The sequence below is a fragment of the Lycium barbarum genome, chromosome 3 (genome assembly GCF_019175385.1).
Source record: "Lycium barbarum isolate Lr01 chromosome 3, ASM1917538v2, whole genome shotgun sequence".
NCBI classification, from domain to species: Eukaryota; Viridiplantae; Streptophyta; class Magnoliopsida; order Solanales; family Solanaceae; genus Lycium; species Lycium barbarum.
In genome coordinates this window covers 148,839,768-148,863,581 of record NC_083339.1, presented here as the reverse complement: position 1 = coordinate 148,863,581, position 23,814 = coordinate 148,839,768, and the positions used below count along the sequence as shown (strand labels likewise).

Here is a 23,814-nt window from a genome sequence, read left to right as displayed (position 1 = left end):
CATTGTGCCTTTTGAATATGTAAGATTCTTGTTAATTTGTGAAATAGAACAGCTCTTTAACTTTATAGAATAAATGTTTATTGTAAAAAGTCATCTTATTGTTTTGTTTTTGGAATTTTGTCTAGTCATTAATAGAGACATTCCTTCGCAATATGTCAATTGATATATGGAAGAACTAGAGGGGCGAGGCCCGTGCTATTTAAATCGAAACATGTTTGCAAGGGTGCTTAATGTTTTTAACACTTGAAAATTAAAATTTAATACAGCTCAACAGATCATATTATCACACGGATGCATAGTCAAATACATACTCGGTACTTCCTAATACTATAATCTAAGAAATTTGTAATTGTTATAAAATGAAGCTAAAAGAGTCACAATATTAAAGGATGAAAACCATAGAAATAGAATGACAAAAGAGGAGAGATTTTTACTATTCTTCCAAAATGTGTTACAAGTGTATTTCATATGAAAACTTATGCCTCTATTTATAGTGCTACATATGCATTCAATATATGAGAAAATGGAGGAACCATTAAGATGGTGGAGGAAAATGGAGGAACCATTAAGATGGTGGAGGAGAAGCATTATATTTGTGTATTGGACATCCATAATATATTTCATAACACTCCCCCTTGGATGTCCATAGATGATGTGCATCGTTAAAAACCTTATTGGGAAAAACCCTGTGGGAAAAAGCCTCAATAAAGGAAAAAAATAAGTACACATATCTAGTAATACGCTTTGAGAGCTGCCTCATTAAAAACCTTACCAAGAAAACCCAATGGGACAAAACTTGGTTAAGGAAAAAAGAGTACAACGCGTATTTCACTCCCCCTGACGAAGACCAATATTCAGATGTCGGAGTCTTCGCATTCCAATCTTGAATATCATCTTCTCAAGAGTTGAAGTTGGCAAAGATTTGGTGAACAAATCTGCAGGATTGTCACTTGAACGAATTTGTTGCACATCAATATCACCTTTCTTCTGGAGATCATGTGTGAAAAATAACTTTGGTGAAATGTGCTTCGTTCTATCTCCTTTTATAAATCCTCCTTTTAATTGAGCTATGCATGCAACATTATCTTCATATAATACTGTGGGTAATTTTGTATCACACTTCAAGCCACATCTTTCTCTGATGAAATGTATCACTGATCTCAACCACACACATTCTCTACTTGCTTCATGAATGGCTATTATCTCAGCATGATTCGAAGAAGTAGCAACAATGGACTGATTTGTGGATCGCCATGATATAGCAGTACCTCCGCATGTAAACAGATAGCCTGTTTGAGATCGAGCTTTATGTGGATCAGATAAATAACCTGCATCTGCATAACCAACAAGATCTGTACTACCTTTGTTAGTATAAAACAGACCCATATCACTAGTTCCCTTCAGATATCGCAATATATGCTTAACTCCGTTCCAATGTCTTCGTGTAGGAGAAGAGCTATATCTTGCTAGCAAATTAACAGAGAACGCTATGTCAGGTCTTGTAGCGTTAGCAAGATACATAAGTGCACCAATTGCACTAAGATATGGTACTTCAGGACCAAGAAGCTCTTCATTTTCTTCTTGAGGTCGGAACGGATCTTTACTCACTTCAAGTGAGCGAACAACTATTGGAGTACTTAAAGGATGCGCATTGTCCATGTAAAATCTTTTTAAAACCTTTTCGGTATAAGCAGATTGATGGATAAGGATCCCATCTGTCAAATGTTCAATCTGCAAACCAAGACAAAGTTTTGCTTTTCCTAGATCTTTCATCTAAAATTCTTTCTTTAAATATTCAATCGCCTTTTGGAGCTCTTCTGGAGTTCCAATTAGGTTTATGTCATCAACATAAACAACGATTATAACGAACTCCGATTTTGCTTTCTTAATAAAAACACATGGACAAATGACATCATTTATATAACCTTCTTTTACCAAGTACTCACTGAGGCGATTGTACCACATGCGCCCTGATTGTTTTAGACCATACAACGATCTTTGTAATCTGATTGAATACATCTCCCGAGACTTTGAGTTAATTGCTTCAGGCATTTTAAATCCTTCAGGAATTTTCATATAGACTTCATTATCAAGTGAGCCATAAAGGTAAGCTGTAACCACATCCATCAGATGTATTTCAAGGTTTTCATGTACAGCTAAACTGATGAGATATCGAAATGTTATGCTATCCATAACTGGTGAATATGTTTCTTCATAGTCGATACCGGGTCGTTGAGAGAATCCTTGTGCAACAAGGCGTGCCTTGTATCTTACAATTTCATTTCTCTCATTCCTTTTTCGCACAAAAACCCATTTATGGCCAATTGGTTTTACACCATTAGGCGTTTGGACTACAGGTCCAAAAACCTCACGTTTGGCAAGTGAATTCAATTCTGATTGAACTGCCTCTTGCCATTTTGGCCAATCATATCTTCGTCGACATTCTTCGACAGATTGGGGTTCCTGATCGTCAATGTCTTTCATAATATTTAGGACAACATTATATGCAAAAACATTATCCACCATAATCTTCGATCGATTCAAATTAATCCCATCACCAGAAGAACTCAATGATAGTTCTTTATTTACTTGAGTCTCGGGTTCCCTAATATCTTCAGGAGTATCAGGATTAGTCAGATCTTGAATATCTTCATGATATTCTTTCATAGTGTCATTTTGATCATTTTTTGTGTTTCTTTTTCTAGGATTTTTATCCTTAGAACCCAATGGCCTACCACGCTTCAGGCGTGCATGAGATTCAGACGCTATGACACTAGTAGATTTTCCCTTTGGGACATCAATTCGAATAGGCACATTCTCTGCAGGGATATGTGACTTAGTTATCCTTTTCAAATCAGTAAATGCGTCTGACATTTGATTTGCTATTTTTTGCAAGTGAATGATCTTCTGGATCTACTGTTCACATATGGGGGCACGTGGATCAAAATGAGATAGTGATGGAACTTTCTACACAATTTCTCTTTTGATTTCTTTTCTCTCTCCCCCTAATTGTGGAAAATTTGTTTCATCAAATCGACAATCTGCAAATCGGGCAGTGAATAAATCTCCCGTCAATGGCTCAAGATAGCAAATAATAGAGGGTGATTCAAACCCAACATATATATCTAACCTTCTTTGGGGGCCCATCTTAGTACGCTGTGGTGGTGCTACAAGCACATATACAGCACAGCCAAAGATTCGGAGATGAGCAATATTTGGTTCATGACCAAATACTAATTGTGACGGGGAGTATTTATTATAATGAGTCGGTCTGAGGCGAATAAGAGATGCTGCATGTAAGATAGCATGTCCCCAGACGGTAGTGGGCAACCGTGTTTTCATAAGTAGTGGTCTTGCTATCAATTGTAGTCGTTTAATAAATGACTCAGCAAGGCCATTTTGGGTATGAACATGTGCTACAGGATGTTCAACTTTTATCCCAACTGATAAACAATAATCATCAAAAGATTGAGACGTAAATTCTCCGACATTATCGAGGCGTATAGCCTTAATGGGATAATCCGGACACTGTGCCCTTAAGCGTATTATTTGTGCCAATAATTTCAAAAACGCCAGGTTTCGAGACGATAGGAGGCACACATGAGCCATCTTGAAGATGCGTCTATTAGGACCATAAAATATCTGAATGACCCACAAGGTGGATGAATAGGTCCACATATATTCCCATGTATACGTTCTAGAAAAGCAGGGGATTCAATGTCAACTTTCATTGGTGATGGCTTAGCTATCAACTTATCCTGATAACAAGTAGCACATGAAAATTCACCACTTTCAAGAATCTTCAGGTTCTTAAGTGGATGCCCATTTGAATTTTCAATAATTCGTCTCATCATTATTGATCCAGGGTGACCTATTCGGTCATGCCAAAGCATAAAAGTACTTGAATCATTAAACTTCTGGTTTACGATCGAGTGTGCTTCAATTGTACTAATTTTTGCATAATACAGACCAGAAGACAAAGTTGACAATTTCTCCAAAACATATTTCTGGCCGGAGACATTCTTTGTAATGGCAAGATATTCATCATTTATTTTGTTTAATGTCTCAGCGTGATATCCATTACGGCAGATATCTTTGAAACTTAACAAGTTTCTTGGGGATTTAGAAGAGAATAATGCATCTTCTATAACAAGTTTCGTCCCCTTAGTCAGAAATATAGTAGCTCTTCCGGAGCCTTCAATCAATTTTGAATTGCCAGAAATTGTATTAATATTTCCCCTTTTTCTATGCAAGTGAAAAAAGTATTTCTCATCTTTGAATATGGCATGTGTTGTTCCACTATCAATCACACAAATATCTTCATGATTGGTCATTGATCCAAATAAAATTTGAGGAATTTCCATAGATTCTTCAAAATGAAATAATAGATAAAGTGAATATCAAAGTAGATATTATGATTAGGCAAAGCATTACACACATTTTATTACATATATTACTATTTAAACAAAGCATTACACACACTTCATTTACATAAACATGGAAACATAACCACATACAAACGACACGTATGAAATATCTAAGTTTTTACAGATCCATCACCGATCAAATGATCTATTTTTCCTTCAGGGAGTTCAAAGAAATCTGCCACATCTAGATGCATGGGCTCAACATTATCTTCAGAAATAAAATTTGCTTCGGCATCCTTTTCTGCCCTTTTGAGAGAGGCTTGATACAAATCAACTAGGTGCTTTGGTGTACGACAGGTACGTGACCAGTGCCCCTTTCCTCCACATCGGAAGCATTTATTTTCTGAATTTTTCTTTTGCACAGCTTTATGCTTTTCATCCTTCCTTTTACACTGCTGGTGGTGAAGGATATTATTTGGTGCAAGACGAGAATCATGATTAAAATTCCTTCCTCGACCACGACCATGACCACGACTGGGGCCACAACCTCTTTCACGCCTAGAATGACGAAAATTTGCCTCATTCACTTCAGGGAATGGGGCAGTACCAGTGGGTCGGCTTTCATGATTTTTCATTAATAATTCATTATGTTGTTCAGCCACTAAAAGATGTGCTATTAAATCAGAATATTTCTTGAATTTCATCTCTCGGTATTGCTGCTGCAGGAGCATACTCGAGGCAGGAAAAGTGGAGAATGTTTTCTCCAACATATCATGATCAGTAATATTTTCACCACATAATTTCAACTGAGAAATAATTTTAAACATGGCGGAATTATATGCCTTAATAGATTTAAAATCTTGTAGCCTTAAATGGAGCCAATCAAAACGTGCTTGTGGAAGTATGACCATCTTCAGGTGGTCATATCTATCTTTTAAATTATTCCACAGAGTAAGAGGATCTTTAACAGTGAGATATTCCATTTTCAAGTCCTCATCAAGGTGATGGCGGAGGAATATCATAGCCTTGGCACGGTCTTGGTTTGATGCCTCATTTTTATCTTTGATGGTGTCTGCCAGACCCATCGCATTAAGGTGAATTTCGGCGTCAAGAATCCAAGACATATAGGTATTGCCGGATATATCTAAAGCTACAAATTCACGTTTGGTAAGATTTGCCATTAGTAAAGAAAGATAGAAAATCAATACCTTCGAGGCTTTAAAGTATTTGCTCGGAACGGCAGAGTCTCGTGCTGATAACGTGTTATAAAATGAAGCTAAAAGAGTCACAATATTAAAGGATGAAAATCATAGAAATAGAATGACAAAAGAGGAGAGATTTTTACTATTCTTCCAAAATGTGTTACAAGTGTATTTCATATGAAAACTTATGCCTCTATTTATAGTGCTACATATGCATTCAATATATGAGAAAATGGAGGAACCATTAAGATGGTGGAGGAGAGGCATTATATTTGTGTATTGGACATCCATAATATATTTCATAACAGTAATTTATCCTCTCGTTTGAACACTGTATATTTTAACACAAGGACCACTACTAAAATCTGCTGACACAATGTAGATTATGGTCGTCTTCCTATTCTTCTTCAGTTCCTTCATGAACTTGCATCCTCCTTAGCAAAACCAGGTCGTTGGAGAGTTAGGCATCACCAGACTCGTGCAACTTTATCTGTTTAACAGCTGCACAACTAACTTGCAACTGTACAATGAGGAAGAAAGGTACCATTCCCCTCCATGCCTATTCCACACACATTGACGACTTGATGCAACTCAGCCCCTTAATGAAGATTCTTATCAGCTAAACAGGCATCATAAAATGATCATGAAGCATACTTTACAGGTATGCACACTTTTTGAACATGTGACAACCTATCTTAACAAAACATGAAGATATAGCAACTTGGCAAAGAGACTTCAATATTGAAACACAATAGTTCCAAGCATATGTAAATCATATTTCAACAGCGTGAGAGCCCTTTACTTGTATTTGCACAAGAGTTATGTGAATGGAATATAGACAATCTACGAATTTAATAGTCAAAACTCATAGTTTGAAACTTTTGACACACTTTAACAGAAGGCAGTAATGCCCAACTCAGGTAATCTGAGAATTGAACTACCACTTGCTATTTGTTGTTTCTCCTCCATCTTGAAAGCTGTAGAAGCTTAAGTTGTGTTTGTAGTCGTCGATTTCCAAATTATTTTAGTATTAGCAGCCTATCCCAGAATGGAATAGAAAGAACGCCAAGCACTACCGCTAAAGGGTTGGTTTTCTTTGGGGGGCGTAGGCTTGTGAAGAAGTAAGCTTGTCCCCGCCCCGACCAAACATGTTTCTACTAGCCTGGAAGAGAGGTCGTATGTGGTATATCAAACCTATGCGGATAGAGTTAGAAAAACATAAAGCCCAACTAAAAAGTATGACAAACTTGTCCATCAAAGTATGACAAACTTGTCCATCCAAAATCAACAGAACCCAGAATTAAAGATTCTCACATCTTGCATAAATAAATTCAGAGAAGCTATTTCAAACACCATGGCTTTGTTAAGTAGATTAGTCCATACACACCATGGCTTTGTTAAGTAGATTAGTCCATACACCGAAAATTACTAAGCAGACTCTCAAATAATTAACTCCATGTATCGTTGCAATTTTTGCAAGTTAATCACCATAATGTCGCAACGTAGACTACATTCTCCATCAACTTTTGGGCAAAAGGATGCAACTTCTTCTTTGGCCTTGAAAAACCAGTCTAGAAGAAGAGAGACTAAAGCAAATGAATCACTGGCTTTTAGCTAGAGAACATATGAAAAGTTCAATAGCTTGCAATAGAATACTTCAAATAAGAAAGAAGCAGAACTATATTTTTATACAGAATATATACTAATGATTGTTGAAAGAAATTGAAATTGAGAAGATCTTGGAAAAAGATATTAGTTAAGTTATAAAGTAGAAGGTATAACATCGCAATTGGTTGGATTAGGTGTGATTCAGCTAGTGTAAAGTACTGTTGTTTGATTAGAACATTATCCTCGCGGAAGTTTTTTTTTTTTTTTTTTTAAGTAATTTTTTTGTCAACCAGCAAATATACTGAGATTCTAATTTAATGCTAAATTTTCTTGTAGCAGTGTGTGTTATAATTGGTGTAGGATCGTTAGTCTTCCTTCCTCATGTTAGCAAAAAGTTATTGTGAAGGGAAGTTACCGTTCTTCTAGCATACTGACAGAGCAATATAGCAGAACATGATGTATTTTGGAACAATTAGGATTCATACACCACCTCCAGTATTTGTTCCATTAAATGGGAGGTTTAAAATGAGTAAATAGCGCTGTTCATGTTCGTCTCTAGGATTGTTTAATACTGAATAATTGATCCCATGTGGTTAAGGCAAAGATTGTTTGAAGTAACGTAAAAATAAAATGACACATTACATTACCTATAAATCTAAACATCGAGGTGATCAAAAACTTCCAGATCAGCATAACAATCCTTCGCACTTCTTTATGATTGATCACCACCACTAAAAATGCCTTTGTATTCTGCATCAAGTCATTACCAGTAGACAATTAAAGCAAAAAATAACGAAGTAAATCAAAAGGTTGGAATTCTCCACTACGGAATTACTTATCAATAGATGATCAAAACAGGGCACGATGAAGCAAATAAAAAAACAGTTAGTCAAAGAAGTAGAAACTTCACAAGCAGACCAGCTTGATCATTTTAGTTTAGGTCCCATGTAAAACTATTATCAGAAAACCGTCCATACGTACGAATATTAAACATGTTTCTCTAAAGATCTTAGCTAACCTGCACTTCTGTCAACGTACTGTTTGAAAATAAGTTACAGCCCATTCACAGCGTGTGCCAAATGTTTTAAGTGATTTGCTAATCTGGTGTTGTAACCCTCGTCATTTATCGCCCTTCTTGTTCTTGTTGTTCATCTGCGTTAAGTCTATAACTACACAAAGAGCTCTTCCCCCAAACTTCTAACTACGACCTGAATAAGAAGAACTGCATCAAAAAATTTCAGATAAAATAAAATATCATAACTGCATTACTTACACACCTCCAAATCTTAATTCCTTGCACAACTTAACTTACACACCTCCACATTCTACTTTTCAATCCTTCATTTTCTTTTGTACAGTCGCATATTCTTCTAGAGATAACAATCACAAAATCAAGAACGGAGGGTTTCACGCCATAAGAAGTCAAATAAAAAATAAAAAAAAATCAGAAACTACATCTACTTTAGGACACAAATCGTCATTTTATCACTCCTCCGATGATGACTCCAAAGAATAACATAATTTGTCCTTCAAGCTTCCAAAACACACTCAAGTTTTTCATGGGAACCTTTCGGGTTTTTTAATATGAAGCTTCCTATGCTCCATCCCTGCATATCTCATGTTTGCAATTCTCTCCTTTCTCCTCGGCTCGAAGTAAATGCATAAATTGGAAAAACGCCCACGTCAAGATCAAAAACTAAATTTCAATGACCAAGAATTAACAAAAGGAGCAGCAGTGGCAAGTGGCAACATGCAACGTTACTACAACCCAAAAGCCAAATAAATCAGCAAAATGGAAAGAAAAATCGACAAATAAGAGCTAAAATAAAACCATACGTAGCCGTTAGATACCACTGGGAAATAAAAGAGGAAAGGAAAGGAAAGGAGAGCGACTTAAGTTAAGTTTCACCGGATATTGAAGATGAACAACAATTTCTTCACTTTCCAAAATCAGCGCTTTGCTTTTTTTCTTTCAAGATGAACAAAATCACTAGTACGCGTGCGCCTCTGCCCTAAACAATAAAGAGCAATACACGTGTTAGGTCAAACGTGCCTATCTGGGCCCAATTTAAAGTACCATTTATATTGCTTTTGGTACAGTAAGTGATTGCCCACCACCTTGTTGCCTTCTAAATATTACCAGTAAAGTAATACAGGGCACATGTTTAATAATTAGTGGAAGATAAATTTGTTAGTATAAATTTTTTAGTGGAAATATAAATCTATTCAGTAAGAGTAAATTAGCGTAAATCATAATGAAGACCAGTGTTACACAACGAAAGCTGAGGAAAGTTTTCTAAAGTTATTCTACTTTATCATAGAAATTTACATATAATTAATTGACTTGATTTTATAAATATTATTGGCACTATGAGTGGGCCCATTTGGACAATTTTTGGGTGAAGTTGAAAAAACTTGAATATTTGAAATTGAAATTAAGTAGGCGTTTGGCCATAGAAATCAAAAACTTTTTCACTTTTTTTTTTTGAAATTTTGGAGTTGGAGTTGTGTTTGGCCATAATTTTTGAAATTGTATTTTTTATCAAAATGTACTTGTTTTGGTTATGAAAAAAGGGGATAAGGCACTGTTACTAGGGCTGTTCACAGTTTTGGTTAAAACCAAAACCAAACCGAAAATTTAACCAAACCGAATAAAATAACCGACATTTGGTTTAGTTTGGTTTGGTTTGGTTTTAAATTTGAAAAACCGATAATATTTGGTTTGGTTATGGTTATAGTAAAAAATAACCGAATAAATAACCGAACCAAACCGATAATTATATACATAAAATTTATAATTATTTATATGTATAATATTAGCTTTTCATAAATAATTAAAGATATTTTATATCTTTTAATTATTAATTTAATTTTGGTCTACTTATTTTTAAGGCCCATGTCTTAAAAGAATATGTCCAACAATCCAAGTCCAACTCTAATAAGTCGTAAGCATAAGAGTTGTTTGTATTTTGAAACCTCTGTTTGACTTGTTCTTTTGAATCTAAACTGCGTTGCAAGTTTGGTCCACCTGATTTGTCAACAGCGTGTCTTTCCCTCAATATGCAGCAAAGTTCACCCTTGTGGGCCATGAGGAAAAAAAAGCTTCATAAGAAATTTGAAGAATGTAGAGAGAGAATATTTGAATTGTCACGGCTAGTCATAAACCGAAAAACCGAACCAAACCGAACCGAACCGACAATAACCAAACCGATGGTTATTATTTTACTTGGTTTGGTTATGGTTTTAGACATTTAAAAACCGACTAAATTGGTTTGGTTATGGTTTTAACCAATAACCGACCCAAACCGAACCATGAACACCCCTAACTGTTACACCCCCCCCCCCCCCCAACTTGTACCAAATTTGCTAGGACACACCTTTCCTTTCAAGGGGTCCTATTACCCCCCTAAACTATATTTTCCCGTAATTATTTGCACCTTTTGTGTTGACCTGGACTAGTGCGTGAGATCAAATATGTGAAGCGCGTAGGAGGTAAAAAAACATAATTTTTCACGAATGGGAAACTGCCACGTATCATCACAAAGCTTATGTGAAGACCCATCGTGTAAAGTACACTACATTCTTCATCCTATGCTCAACCGATTATCAACCCAAATTGAAGAACTCAAATTATTTTTTTGGTCTTAAATTCTCATCTTTTTCGATGAGGTAAGTAAATTACTGTCTAAATTCGTTATCCTTTCTCCATCTCATGTCGAATTTCTAGTTTAGGGTTTTAATTTTCTCCCCCAATTTCTGTGTATGAAATTTTAGGGTTAGGAATGGCGAACAACTTGTTGAATAAGCTGTGTATGGACGAAGAAGATCCTATGCTCAATTCCGTAGTGCGATGCAAACATGGCATTTTGCTGAAAATGCAGACTTCTTGGTCTGATCGCAATCCTGGAAGGAGATTTTGGTCTTGTCCTCACTATGAGGTTTGTGCTCATATTCTAATTTGGTTGATTAATTTTAGTGTTAAGTGTTAATTTCAAGTGACTGTATTCTTCAAATTTCAGCCAATGAAGTGCAATTTTTTCAGATGGAGAGACACGGAGAGAGTTGATCAAAGATCAAGGTTTATTATTCCAAGATTGGTGAACAAAATCAAAGAGTTACAAGAAAATTACGAGCATGTTCAGGTGCATTTGGATGAGCTTGAAAGTCTTAAGATGAAATATGATAATGTCGACATGAATTCACTTGAACCTAAGGAGAAAATTCAGTTGGATGAGGTTGAAAGTCTTACCCTTCAATATGATAATCTCAACATCAGTGAGTTGATTGAGCTTCAAGATTCAAAAGATTCAATAGATAAAGGTGAGTTGATTGAGCTTCAAGATTCAAAAGATTCAATAGATAAAGGTGAGTTAATTGAGCTTTAAGATTCAAAAGATAAAGGTGAGTTGAATGAGTTTGAAGACTCAAAAGAGAAGGAGGATGGGTTGAATGAGTTTGAAGATACAAAAAAGGAGAAGGATGATTTGAATGAGCTTGAAGATTCAAAAGAGAAGGGTAATTTGAAAGAGAAGGATATGACAGGAAAAAAGAAAAGCAGGAGGTGTTGGTTTAATAGAAACTTACTTTGGTGTTTGATGGTTTGTTTATTTGTTGTGTATCTTAGTAGTTTATTCGAAATGAGCAACTTAAAGAAAAATCAAATGAAGTTGCCATAGTAGCTAGTGGTCTGTTAATAGTACCTCATTTTGTTTGCTGTAATGGTACTTAAATGATCTCGGATAGGCTAAGTTAGATGTGTTTTGTTGGATGGTACATTTTGGTATTGTAACGAAGCACTGTAATGGTATTTTAGTGGTGGTCTTGTACATACACTTGTTTTAGTTTATCTTACTTCTCATATTGGTGTTCTTTCACTAAATTTTGACAACTTTCTTTTGGTATTGTTTGAGTAAATGTTGGTCAAAATAAGATCACATAATGCAGCAAATTGCACCAGATTTCAGCAAACAAAACCATTCTCAAATGCCATGACAACCTAACAGTTTTTTTTCATTCTCAAAGTGCACCAGAATTTGTCACTCAAATGTGCCAGAATTCAGCATCAAAACCATTCTCAAATGCCATAACAACCTAATAGTTTTTTGAGTGACATAATGCAGCAAAATAAGATCACATAATGCAGCAAATTGCACTAGATTTTAGCAAACAAAACCATTCTCAAATGCCATGACAACCTAACAGTTTTTTTCATTCTCAAAGTGCACCAGAATTTGTCACGCAAATGTGCCAGAATTCAGCATCAAAACCATTCTCAAATGCCATAACAACCTAACAGGTTTTTGAGTGACATAATGCAGCAAAATAAGATCACATAATACAGCAAATTGCACCAGAATTCAGTACCATTTCCAACATAACAAAAAACATATGGTACATCTGAATACCACTTCAAAGTTGTTATATCCTGCATTTTTGCATGTTCGGAAAATTCGAAATAATTTTGACTTGTAAGAAATAAGGCCATAATTTGATCTTTATTTAATATATGTGTGTTGTCCATGAAATGTTGATGTGGAAATATCGAGGAAGGCTAAGGGCAAAATTGGAATTTCAGAAATTAGTTTCGTGGATTACGAAATATGGACCAAAAGAAATTGGGCTTGGAAAAAATGAAAAAAAAATACAAAAGGCCCAATTCATTTAGGTGGTGGCCGACCATGTGGAGGAAAATAAGGGCCCAAGCCCATAAAATTTTAAAAGCCATGGAATAAATGTCACGACCCAGCCCCGTGGGCCGCGACTGGTGCCCTATTTGGACACCCAAACAGACTTACGTACCAGATCAACATATCAAAATTTCATTCAAACTGAACATACGTTACTGTAAGCAAATACTGAAAACAAATATCATCTTAAGCGGTCGCCCGTACAGAAACATCATATCCAAATCCAATAGATTGGCGGAATACACATCGCCAGATATATACACATATACAGACAAATGGGCCGTTTTGGCCATAATAGTAACGGGGCCGCATTAAGACGCAGATCATAATCACAACGAACAAACATGACCCATGACCCACATACATGACTACAGGCCTCTACAGACCATGACAGAACATATGACGGGACAGGGCCCCGCCGTACCCAAAATAGTCATACATATATACAGAGACATATACCATGAAAGGTCTTTACCAAAAGTAAGGGCTCCGAGACAAAGGAGCACTCCAAGGTAGCAGAATGTATCCTGCTCTGGCGGGTCACCAGAACCAACGTCTGTACCTGCGGGCATGAAACGCAGCCCCCGAAGAAAGGGGGTCAGTACGAAATATGTACTGAGTATGTAAAGCATGAGGTACAGTAATCCAAATCAGAACTGAAATAAAGAGTATGGAAAGCGGTTACAGGACCAGTATATCAAACCTGTTTTAAAAACATATGTAATGCAAATAAAAATCATGCATAAGGCTCAGGAACGTGGTCGCCACTCCGACGCTGGCGCCACAACACATCATACTCCAGAAGGTTTCAAATCTCCGTACAATCCCCGAACATATCGTATCATCATATCATATCACAATATCAGAACATATCATATCACAATATCAGAACATATCATATGTCATATCACATCATAACACCGTATATAAGCAGAACCCAACCCTATGGCGAGGCCTCGGGAACCGTAATACATCATACTCCCGAATATAACATAGTGCGCACGATCACAAAACCGGCCCGGGAACCGGCGAACGATGTCACAGTAGTAGGCACGAGCGGAGTAGTGCAGAAACCATATGCATATAAATAAATAAGTTATTTTCAAAACTTGATGAACAAATATATGTACGACATCCGAAGGCTCGGAAATCAGTTTCGGGTCAATCAGAGTTAGTATACGAAAGCTACAAACTTTTGAAGCACGGAACTTTCTAAAAGCATTTCAGAAGCTCTTTTCGGAATTTCAAGTGACATTCATATTAGGGAAACTTTCAACCATTTCTATGGAGCAAATCAAATGGAGCCTTTAAGATCATATGTATGTATCAAAATATATGTCTCCAAACTTTAGCCATATCAAATCTTTTTCGAACATCATTCAGAAGTATACTAACTAGAATCTTTGGAGCCGAGAATACTTCATAAGTCATACTTGGAAATTTAAGTATCATTCATATTATAAGACTTTCGAACATCATTATGGATCACATATTCATATTAGAAAACTTGCGGATAAAATTATGGATCACATATTCATACTAGAAACCTTGCGGATAACATTATGGATCACATATTCATACTAGGAAACTTGCGGATAACATTATGGATCAAATCAAATGGGGACTTTAAGACCATATTTTCATATCGAAATATTCATCAAAGGCTTTAATCTTATCGTATTTCTTTCGAACAACATTCGGGACATTACAAATAGAATCTTTGAACATCATAGAATATGTATCCCGCCATATGGAATAGCCTATGGAGGTCAAAGATGTTAGCCAACCTAGTGGCTAAGAATAGGATTTTCTCTATAAGCATACATATACATATTGTTTATTCCAAAAGGGATCATGCCAAAAAGAAGGAACGGTAGGCTTTACATACCTCGATCGCTCGCTAATCAATTCCCGAATCAAGTCTCGGGCTCTCCAAGATCTACAATAATATTATCGATTACCAAATATTAGCTACAAGTACTTAAAATTTTAATTCTAATTAGTATTTGTCTACCGAAATTTCAGCAGCACCTCCCCTGTAAATTCAACATCCCCGAGAATTAAACTCGGCCAAATTCATCAACAACCATACCAACAATACCAACAACCAAACCAATAACATCAAAAACCAATTTAGAATGCATTCCAACACTAGTAACCTTCCTTTCAACATAATTCATCGACATTCAATTCAACTACGAATTTTTCAAGCCAATATCAACACTTACACATTCATTACCAATTCAAGATCATTCAAAAGCATTTCAAGGCATTTCATACCATTCTACAAAATATACAAAAATCTCACCAAGACTAGAATTCATCCGAAATCTCCAACCTTCGACGCAACATTCACAACACATTTTTCATCTTCCAATTTCATCAACAACAACCGAAATTTGCACCTTAACAATTCCATTTCCATAATTACATAAATCTACAATAAAATCACAAAATTTCCTAGAACAACTTAACAACCAATTTTTCATGCCAACTTGAACTAATATTCTTCCATTTACATCACAAGGCCACCACAACACAATTTAACAAAATAAATAAAATTTTGATCATCACTCTCCATCAACAACCATTTTCGGCCACACACACACACACTCATAACACAAAATTTTCTTACTTTACATTCATTCCTACATACTACAACATATATATAAAATTCTTCCAAGATAAAAAGAAGTAGAATTCTTACCTTTTCCAAATTCTCCACTTGGTAAAAAAAGTACTTTCTTGCCTCAAAGATTATACCACGTTGAAGAGGGTTCCGAGATTAGTAGGAATTCAAAAGAGATAAGTTTTGAACCAAAGATTTGAGCTCCACAATAATTTTTTTTTCTTGTAGTGGCCGAATGCCTTGCCTTGGTTGAGCTCTCTTCTTTTGTTTTCTTGATAGTTCTAGAATGAGGCAAAATGGTGGCCCTTATCTTATTTATTAGTCTTGTATTTAACTCCCATGGGCTTGGGCCATTGGTCTATGGCCGGCCACCTTGTGGAATGGGCCTTTATTTTTTTATTTTTTTAATTTCTTGAGCCCAATTAGCTATAGTCCATATTTTGTAATTCCCGAAACAAATTTCTAAAATTTCCCATTTTGCCCTTGACCTTCCTCCATATTTCCACACCAACATTTCATGAACAACACACACACACACACACACACACACATATATATATATATAATAAAAATCAAATTATGGCCTTATTTCTTACAAGTCAAAAATTATTTCGAATTTTCCGAATATGCGAAAATACCGGATATAACAATAAATAAAGAAAGGGACCATTCATTCTCATTCTAGAACACTCAAAAAAAAAAAAAAAAAGAGAGATAGAGCAAGAACAAGAGAGGGGTTTCAACCCCAAGGAGAAAGAAAAAAAAATTGAGGCCATCAATATTTGATCCAAAAATTATAGTTTTCTAGTATCCCTACTAAGCTCAAGACCCTCTTCAACGGGATTTAAATTTTGAGGCAAGAAAGTACTTTTTTTAGCAAGCGGAAAAATTGGAAAAAGGTAAGGATTCTACTCTTTTTATCTTGGAAGAATTTTATATATATGTTGTAGTATATGGAAATGAATGTAAAGTATGAAAATTGTGTGTTATGGGTATGGGTGTGTGTGGCCGAATATTGATGTGGATGGAGAGGGATGAACAAAATTTTATTTATTATGTTAATTGTGTTGTGGTGGCCTTGTGATGTAAATGGAATAATACTAGTTCAAGTTGGCATGAAAATTGGTTGTTAAGTTGTTGTAGGAAATTTTGTGATTTTATTATAGATTTATGTAATTATGGAAATGGAATTGTTAAGGTGCAAATTGTGGTTGTTGTTGATGAAATTGGAAGATGAAAAATGTGTTGTGAATGTTGTGTCGAAGGTTGGAGGTTTCGGGTGAATTATAGTTTTGGTGGGATTGTTGTATATTTTGTAGAATGGTATGAAATGCTTTTGAATTGCACTTGAATGATCTTGAATGGTAAAGACTACCTTTCTTTCTTTTGGCATGACCTTTTTGGAATAAACAAATAACGTATAAGTATGCTCCTAAAGAAGATCCTATTCTTAGAGCCATTAGGATGGCTAACATCTTTGACCTCCATAAGCTATTCCATATGACTGGATACATATTTTTAGGATGTTCAAAGATTCCATTTGTTATATTCCGAATGTTGTTCGAAAGAAAAACGAGAAGACTAAAGCCTTTGATGAATATTTCGATATGAAAATATGTTCTTAAAGTCCCCATTTGATTTGATCCATAATGTTATCCGCAAGTTTCCTAGTATGAATATGTGATCCATAATGATGTCCGAAAAATATTTGATATGGCTAAAGTTTTGGATACATATATTTTGGTACGTACATATGATCTTAAAGGCTCCATTTGATTTGCTCCATAGTAATGGTTGAAAGTTCCCCTAATATGAATGTCACTTGAATTTCTGAAAAGAGCTTCTGAAGTGCTTTTAGAAAGTTCTGTACTTCAAAAGTTTGTAACTTTCGTATACTAACTCCGATTGACCCGAAATTGATTTCTGAGCCTTCGGATGCCGTAAATATATTTGTTCATCGGGTTTCGAAATTTATTTATTTATATGCATATAGTTTCCGCACTACTCTGCTCGTGCCTACTACTATGATATCGTTCGCCGGATCCCAGGCCGGTTTTGTGATCGTGCGCACTATGTATATTCGGCAGTATGATGTGTTGCGGTTCCCGAGACCTTGCCATAGGGCCGGGTACCGCTTATATATATATACGGCGTTATGATTTGATGTGGCATATGATATGTTCTGATGTTTTGATATGATATGATGATATGATATGTTCGGGGATTGTACGGAGATTTGAAACCTTCTGGAGTATGATGTGCTGTGGCGCCAGTGTCGGAGTGGCGACCACGTTCCTGAGCCTTATGCATGATTTTATTTGCATTATTTATGTTTTTAAAACAGGTTTGATATACTGATTCTGTAACCGCTTTCCATACTCCCTATTTCAGTTCTGATTTGGATTACTGTACTTCATGCTTTACATACTCAGTACATATTTCGTACTGACCCCCTTTCTTCGGGGGCTGCGTTTCATGCCCGCAGGTATAGACGTTTGTTCTGGTGACCCGCCAGTGTAGGATACATTCTGCTACTTTGGAGTGCTCTTTTGACTCGGAGCCCATACTTTTGGTAAAGACCTTTCATTGTATATGTCTCTGTATATATGTATGACTATCTGGGGTACGGCGGGGCCCTGTCCCGTCATATGTTTCTGTTATGTTTTGTAGAGGCCTGTAGTCATATATGTGGGTCATGGGTCATGTTTGTTCGTTTCTGTTTATGATATGTGCCTTAAGCGGTCCCGGTTGCTGTTATGGCCAAAACGGCCCATATGTTTGTATATCTGGGCGATGTATATTCCGCCAGCCTACCGGATTTGATATGATATTTCTGTATGGGCAATCGCTTAAGATGACATTTGTCCTTAGTATCTGTTTGAAATAACGTATGTTAAGTCTGAATAAATCTTTGATATGTCGATCTGGTACGTAAGTCAGTTTGGGTGTCCAAATAGGGCACCAGTCGCGGCCCTCGGGGCTGGGTCGTGACAAAAGTCTTAAGTCTTAATGTAGCTTAAAACAAACAAAATACAACACTTCCAGCTGGCACTTAACATTAGATCTTCCATGGGTCTCTTGGCAGTGAAGGATTGGTACTTTGCCTTGCTTTAACCCTTACTTGATCTCTAATCTCTTGAAGCCTTCTTGTTGTGAGTGCTTTAGCTCCCTTCCACTTCAGTGTACTTGTTGGTTTGAAACCAATATCACCAATTACATCAGCTGATCTTACTATTTTTTTTGGTCCAGTAGATACTATTTTTTGACTTAGCAGCCTAGGCTATTTAAAAAAAAAATTATAAGTTACTATTATTAAGAGAACAATACAATATAATAATGTATCAATACTTACATTAAAAGTTGTGAAGCCATTCTTAGCTTGAAACACACCTACTCCTATCACTCTTGGCCTTTTATATGGTGTTGTTTTTGCCACACCTTTTCCTTTTCCTCTAGTTGCAGCAGTTGAACTAGGTGCAGCTGTACTTCCGGAGCAGTTGAACCAACTTTCAAGTGGATGATTAACATCCCCTCCCACATTTGTTCCCACACTTTTTCTTTTTCCTTTAGTTGCAGCAGTTGAACTCTGTGCAGCAGTTGAATTAGGTGCAGCTGTTGAACCAGGTGTAGTAGTACTTCAAGAGCAGTTGAACCAATTTTCAAGTAGGTGATTAACCTTTTCTCCTCCCACATTTCTCCCCGCACCCCTTCCACTTCCTCTACCACCTTTAGTACCTCTGGTTCTTTTTGCACTTTCACCAGCTCTTGAAGAAGTTTCATGTGCCATAATTGGTGTTGTGTTAGTTGCAGATGGAACTTCTGCAGCAACTGTATTTTTCTTAGGTCTGCCTCTCCCTCTCTTTACTGCAGGCTCAACTTCAACAGTTGTTGTTTTCTAACATACAAACACACATATATTAGAAGACACAACAAATATTAGAAGACACACAATAAAATAGTACATTACCTTTGGTCTGCCCACATTTGGTGTTGTGTTAGTTGCAGATGGAACTTCTGCAGCAACTGTATTTTTCTTAGGTCTGCCTCTCCCTCTCTCTACTGCAGGCTCAACTTCAATAGTTGTTATTTTCTAACATACAAACACACATATATTAGAAGACACACAATAAAATAGTACATTACCTTTGGTCTGCCCACATTTGGTGTTGAACTTGATGGAACTGATGAAGCAACATTTTTCAAAGGACACCCTCTTCTGTTGTGACCCTTAACATGGCAGAGACCACATGCCATAGTCATACCACTTTTAGGTAATTTCTCACACTTCTTTGTTTCATTTTGCTCTTTCCTTCTATTCTTTTTGGGCCTGCCTGGCATTAGTTTCACCACTGGTGGTGCAACAGTAGGATGTCTATTATCAGGCCAAAAAGGCATATTATTTACAGGTTGAATGAAGTGAGAATATGTCATCAAATATCTTTTTTTTTGTAGCAGCTATCAACATATTCAGTTGGGTCACATTGTTTTAAAACCATGGCAGATATGGCATGTGCACAGGGTATCCCCCTAAGCATCCATGATCTACAACTACATACCCTCTTTCTTAGACAAACAGAGTGTTGTTTGTCTCCATCCAACACTTCATATCCTGATTCTCCATTAAATTCCATTAAACAGTCCATTGCTTTGTCAATATTATCCTCCAATATCTTCATTCCCATTGGAGAAATGTCCCCTATCCAAGTATTTGAAAATTGACTTAACCTAGCAATTCTAGTCATAACCTTTACTTTTATCTCCTCAAGCATGCTAATGATAGTTTTGTGCCTAGCTGCCAAAATCCAGGCATTGAAACTCTCACACATATTATTATCAACTGAATCACACTTCACATCAGTGTTAAAAAACACCTTGCACCAATACTCTTTATCATAGTAGAGTAGATCATCAGCTATTCCATCGCCAAGTTTTCCCAGTAACTTCGAATTTGCATTAAATTCTGCCTCATAAGTGCTTTTAGCACACTTCTAAAATACTTGCTTCCTTTGAAGCCCTCTCAATTCTTTTGACCAGTTAGCAAGAATGTGACTAGCACACCTTCTTTCTTCACTGGCTGGCAACTGTTCCCTAGTTGCTGATTCAGGTCCCTATAACAGTTGGCATCAAAGAGTGAAAAAACAGAAACAATAAAGAATAAAGAAACAGAAAGTGTGAAAATAAATAGAATGTACGATAAGAACATACCTTTTGCATGTCTGAAATAATAGTGTAGCCTGTGCCATCTCCTAATCCCAAGTCCTCCTTCAGCAAAGTCAAGAACCAAGTCCAAGTATTTTTGTTCTCATATTCCACTACTGCCCAAGCAAGTGGAAGCATTTGGTTATTCCCATCCCTAGCCACAGCACATAGTAATTGCCCCTTACTAATTCCTTTAAGGAAACAACCATCTAATCCTATGCATTTTCTAACAGCCATAAATGCCTTCTTGAGTGCATCAAAACAGATGTAAAAACCTTCAAAAACTGGCTGACCAAGATCATTAGCATCACCAAGTTTAACAACACAAGTACTTCTAGGGTTTGTCCTTAACAACTTATCCTTATAATCAAGAATTCTCCCAAACTCAAGAACATGATCTCCCATTATCTCCTTCAGCACCTTAGCTCTTGCTCTCCTAGCTGTGGTCTTACCGACATGGACTTTAAACTTCTTCCTAACTATCTCTTGCAACTTAAACACTCTAATGTTTAGTTGTTCAATTATTCTTTTTTTTAAGGCATGAGCCAAAAATTTAGCATTGCACAAGTAATTTCTGGAGGATTTTTCACACTTATGAACTGGAATGTAAGTCCTAATAATAAAATTATTACTTACTTTGTCAAGGCTAGCAAACAGAAGCCACTTGCAACCTTCCTTGCAACACCTCACCCTTACTCTATTAGGCTCATTAACATACTTCTCAATCTGAACTCTCCTCTGGATTGCATACCTAGTGACTGCATCTCTAAACTCCTTCACACTCACAAAAGTCATTCCCAACTGCCACACAATTTTTTTACAAGTTGGATCAAATCTCGCACCCTTTGTATCAGATTTTTTTCTTTTAGATTTTGACAGTTTTACCCTCCTCTGTTGCCCCTCTTCAAACCAATATTCATCATCATCAGTTTCATAGCTACCAGGATCAAAACTTGGGTAATATGGTTCATCACCCCCTAGTCTGCCTTTTAAATTTTTTTTACCTACTTCTGCAGTCTCATCAAATCCCAAATCTAGGCCAACTTCACCACATGGTACTTCTTCAGTGTCTTTTGGAATTCTTTCCTTTCTATTCTTCCTTGCTGTTTTTCTTCTCTCATTCTTAAGCTCTATGTACTCCTCATGTACATCACTGAAATAATCATTCTCTCCAATCAAGTCACCATTTTCAGAATCTGGACTATCATCAGTTGATTCATCAGATCCCTTTACTGAAAGTTCACTGTTTTCAGAATCTGATGGACCAGCAGCTAGATCTATTGGATCTTGAGTGTTTGGAGGTACTACTTCTAATGGAGGAGTAGTATTTGGGGCAGTATCTAGGGCATTTTTGGAGGCAGTATTTAGGGTTAAAGCTGGGGCATTTAAAGATACCTCACCAATTTCAATGTTTTGACTAGCACTTCCTTCAATGGTCCCTACCCGTTTATAAAGAGAAGAATCAGATTCCCCCTCATCTATGTGCACATATACTTCCAAAATCTGCCCACTTTGCAAAGTCCTACCAATTCTTGAAATAACCCTATCATTGTCAATATTTCCTAAAATGCCACTGTTAGGTGGCCTAATACTAAAGTTGCAACATGAGCTGTACCCTAGATCTGTAATATAACCCTTCAGCTCAAAATAAGAAAGTGTATCAACATCAACATTAGTAAATTCACTCATTACCCCACCCACATATCTTGCTTCATCCTCATCATCTTCATACACTAATTCCCCACCATGATACAGTCTTACAGTGATAAATGTAAACCCACTCATATCTAAATGCAAACAAACACAAATAACAAAAAAAATTCATCATAATTCTCAACAAACTAAGTAATCGACAAAAATGAGAAAAACTCACTAAAGCAAAAAAGCAGTGTAGACATGCAAATCAAGTGGAAAATCTAACATTTTAACAGCAATTCCAGAAAAATACTATTTTATTCGATTCATCAAAATCGCAAACATAAAAACCCCTAAAACCCTAGACTAACACAAACCCAATTAAATGTAGTAAAGTACTAACCTTTGGTCGAAAGATAAGATTAGCCTTCCAACTGACCGTGAATCAACAATCGTACCACCAAAGAAATGAAAAAAAAAACCCTAGATTATATTTTTTTGAACTGAAGGAAGATAGAACGTTTGATTGAAGTATTTGGGGAAATTTTGTTCACTCTATTAATGATGCACTGCAGGAGAATTAAGAAGAATTAAGAATTTGGAGAAATTTTGTGATGGAATCGAAGAGGTTCGGTTGATTTTTGGGTGTATTCTTTTGGTTCAAATGAGCAATGTAATAAAATTAAAACGAAATGTGAATTGTCTTGGGGCCCACAGCGCGTGTATAACACAGATCGTAATATAACTGGGACACTAGTCCAGGTCAGCACAAAAGGTGCAAATAATTACGGGAAAATATAGTTTAGGGGGGGGGGGGGGGGTAACAGTGCCTTATCTCGTGAAAAAAGTGAAGTTGTATTTGGAATTTTCATAGCCAAACACTGATTCCGGAAAAAAGTGAAAAAAAAATCAGAAAAAAATGAATAATTCTTATGGCCAAACGGTCCTAAAAAATATATTTGAAAGTTGATAAACTCACAAAATTATTTTGTCACATTAAAGTGACTATATTTTATCCTTATTACAATGATGACATTAAACTTTACTTCTTCCTAGTAATTGATAAGAGTCCTAGAGTAAACCTATACCTTAAACAATATTCATCACACTATTGTGACTCATACCATTTATATAAAATGGTCAAATACATTCAAGCTCAACATAAATGGTTCATACTTAGGAAAGGATAACTCTGAACTGGATAACTAGATTTTGGGATATTACATGAATCTCTCTACAACAACAACATCACACTACTATTACATGAATCTCTCTCTTGCTACTAATCCACTTTACACTGAATTCTTGGTGTTGCTCAAACGTATAGAAGTTGCAGACAAATTTTGGATTGCCATAACTGTAATAGAAACCGACTCCACCAAGGTAATCCGTACCATGGAAAAAGAAGTTCCACTACATACAAACTTTCTTTGAGTGCAGGTGTTGGTTGAAGAAACTGCGAAATCCACCACTCCGGCATAATTTTA

The 23,814-nt window shown here is 36.2% G+C and overlaps 1 long non-coding RNA gene across 1 annotated transcript; it reads right to left on the bottom strand.

Moving 5' to 3' along the window:
• Positions 1-5,688: 5,688 nt before the first annotated feature.
• LOC132633591 (uncharacterized) lies at positions 5,689-9,278 on the bottom strand. The gene is made up of 3 exons (XR_009579693.1): positions 8,196-9,278; positions 7,825-7,927; positions 5,689-6,167 (listed from the first exon to the last, which is right to left on the bottom strand). It is a non-coding gene; the product is annotated as an uncharacterized LOC132633591 (long non-coding RNA).
• Between the last annotated feature and the right edge of the window lie 14,536 nt (positions 9,279-23,814).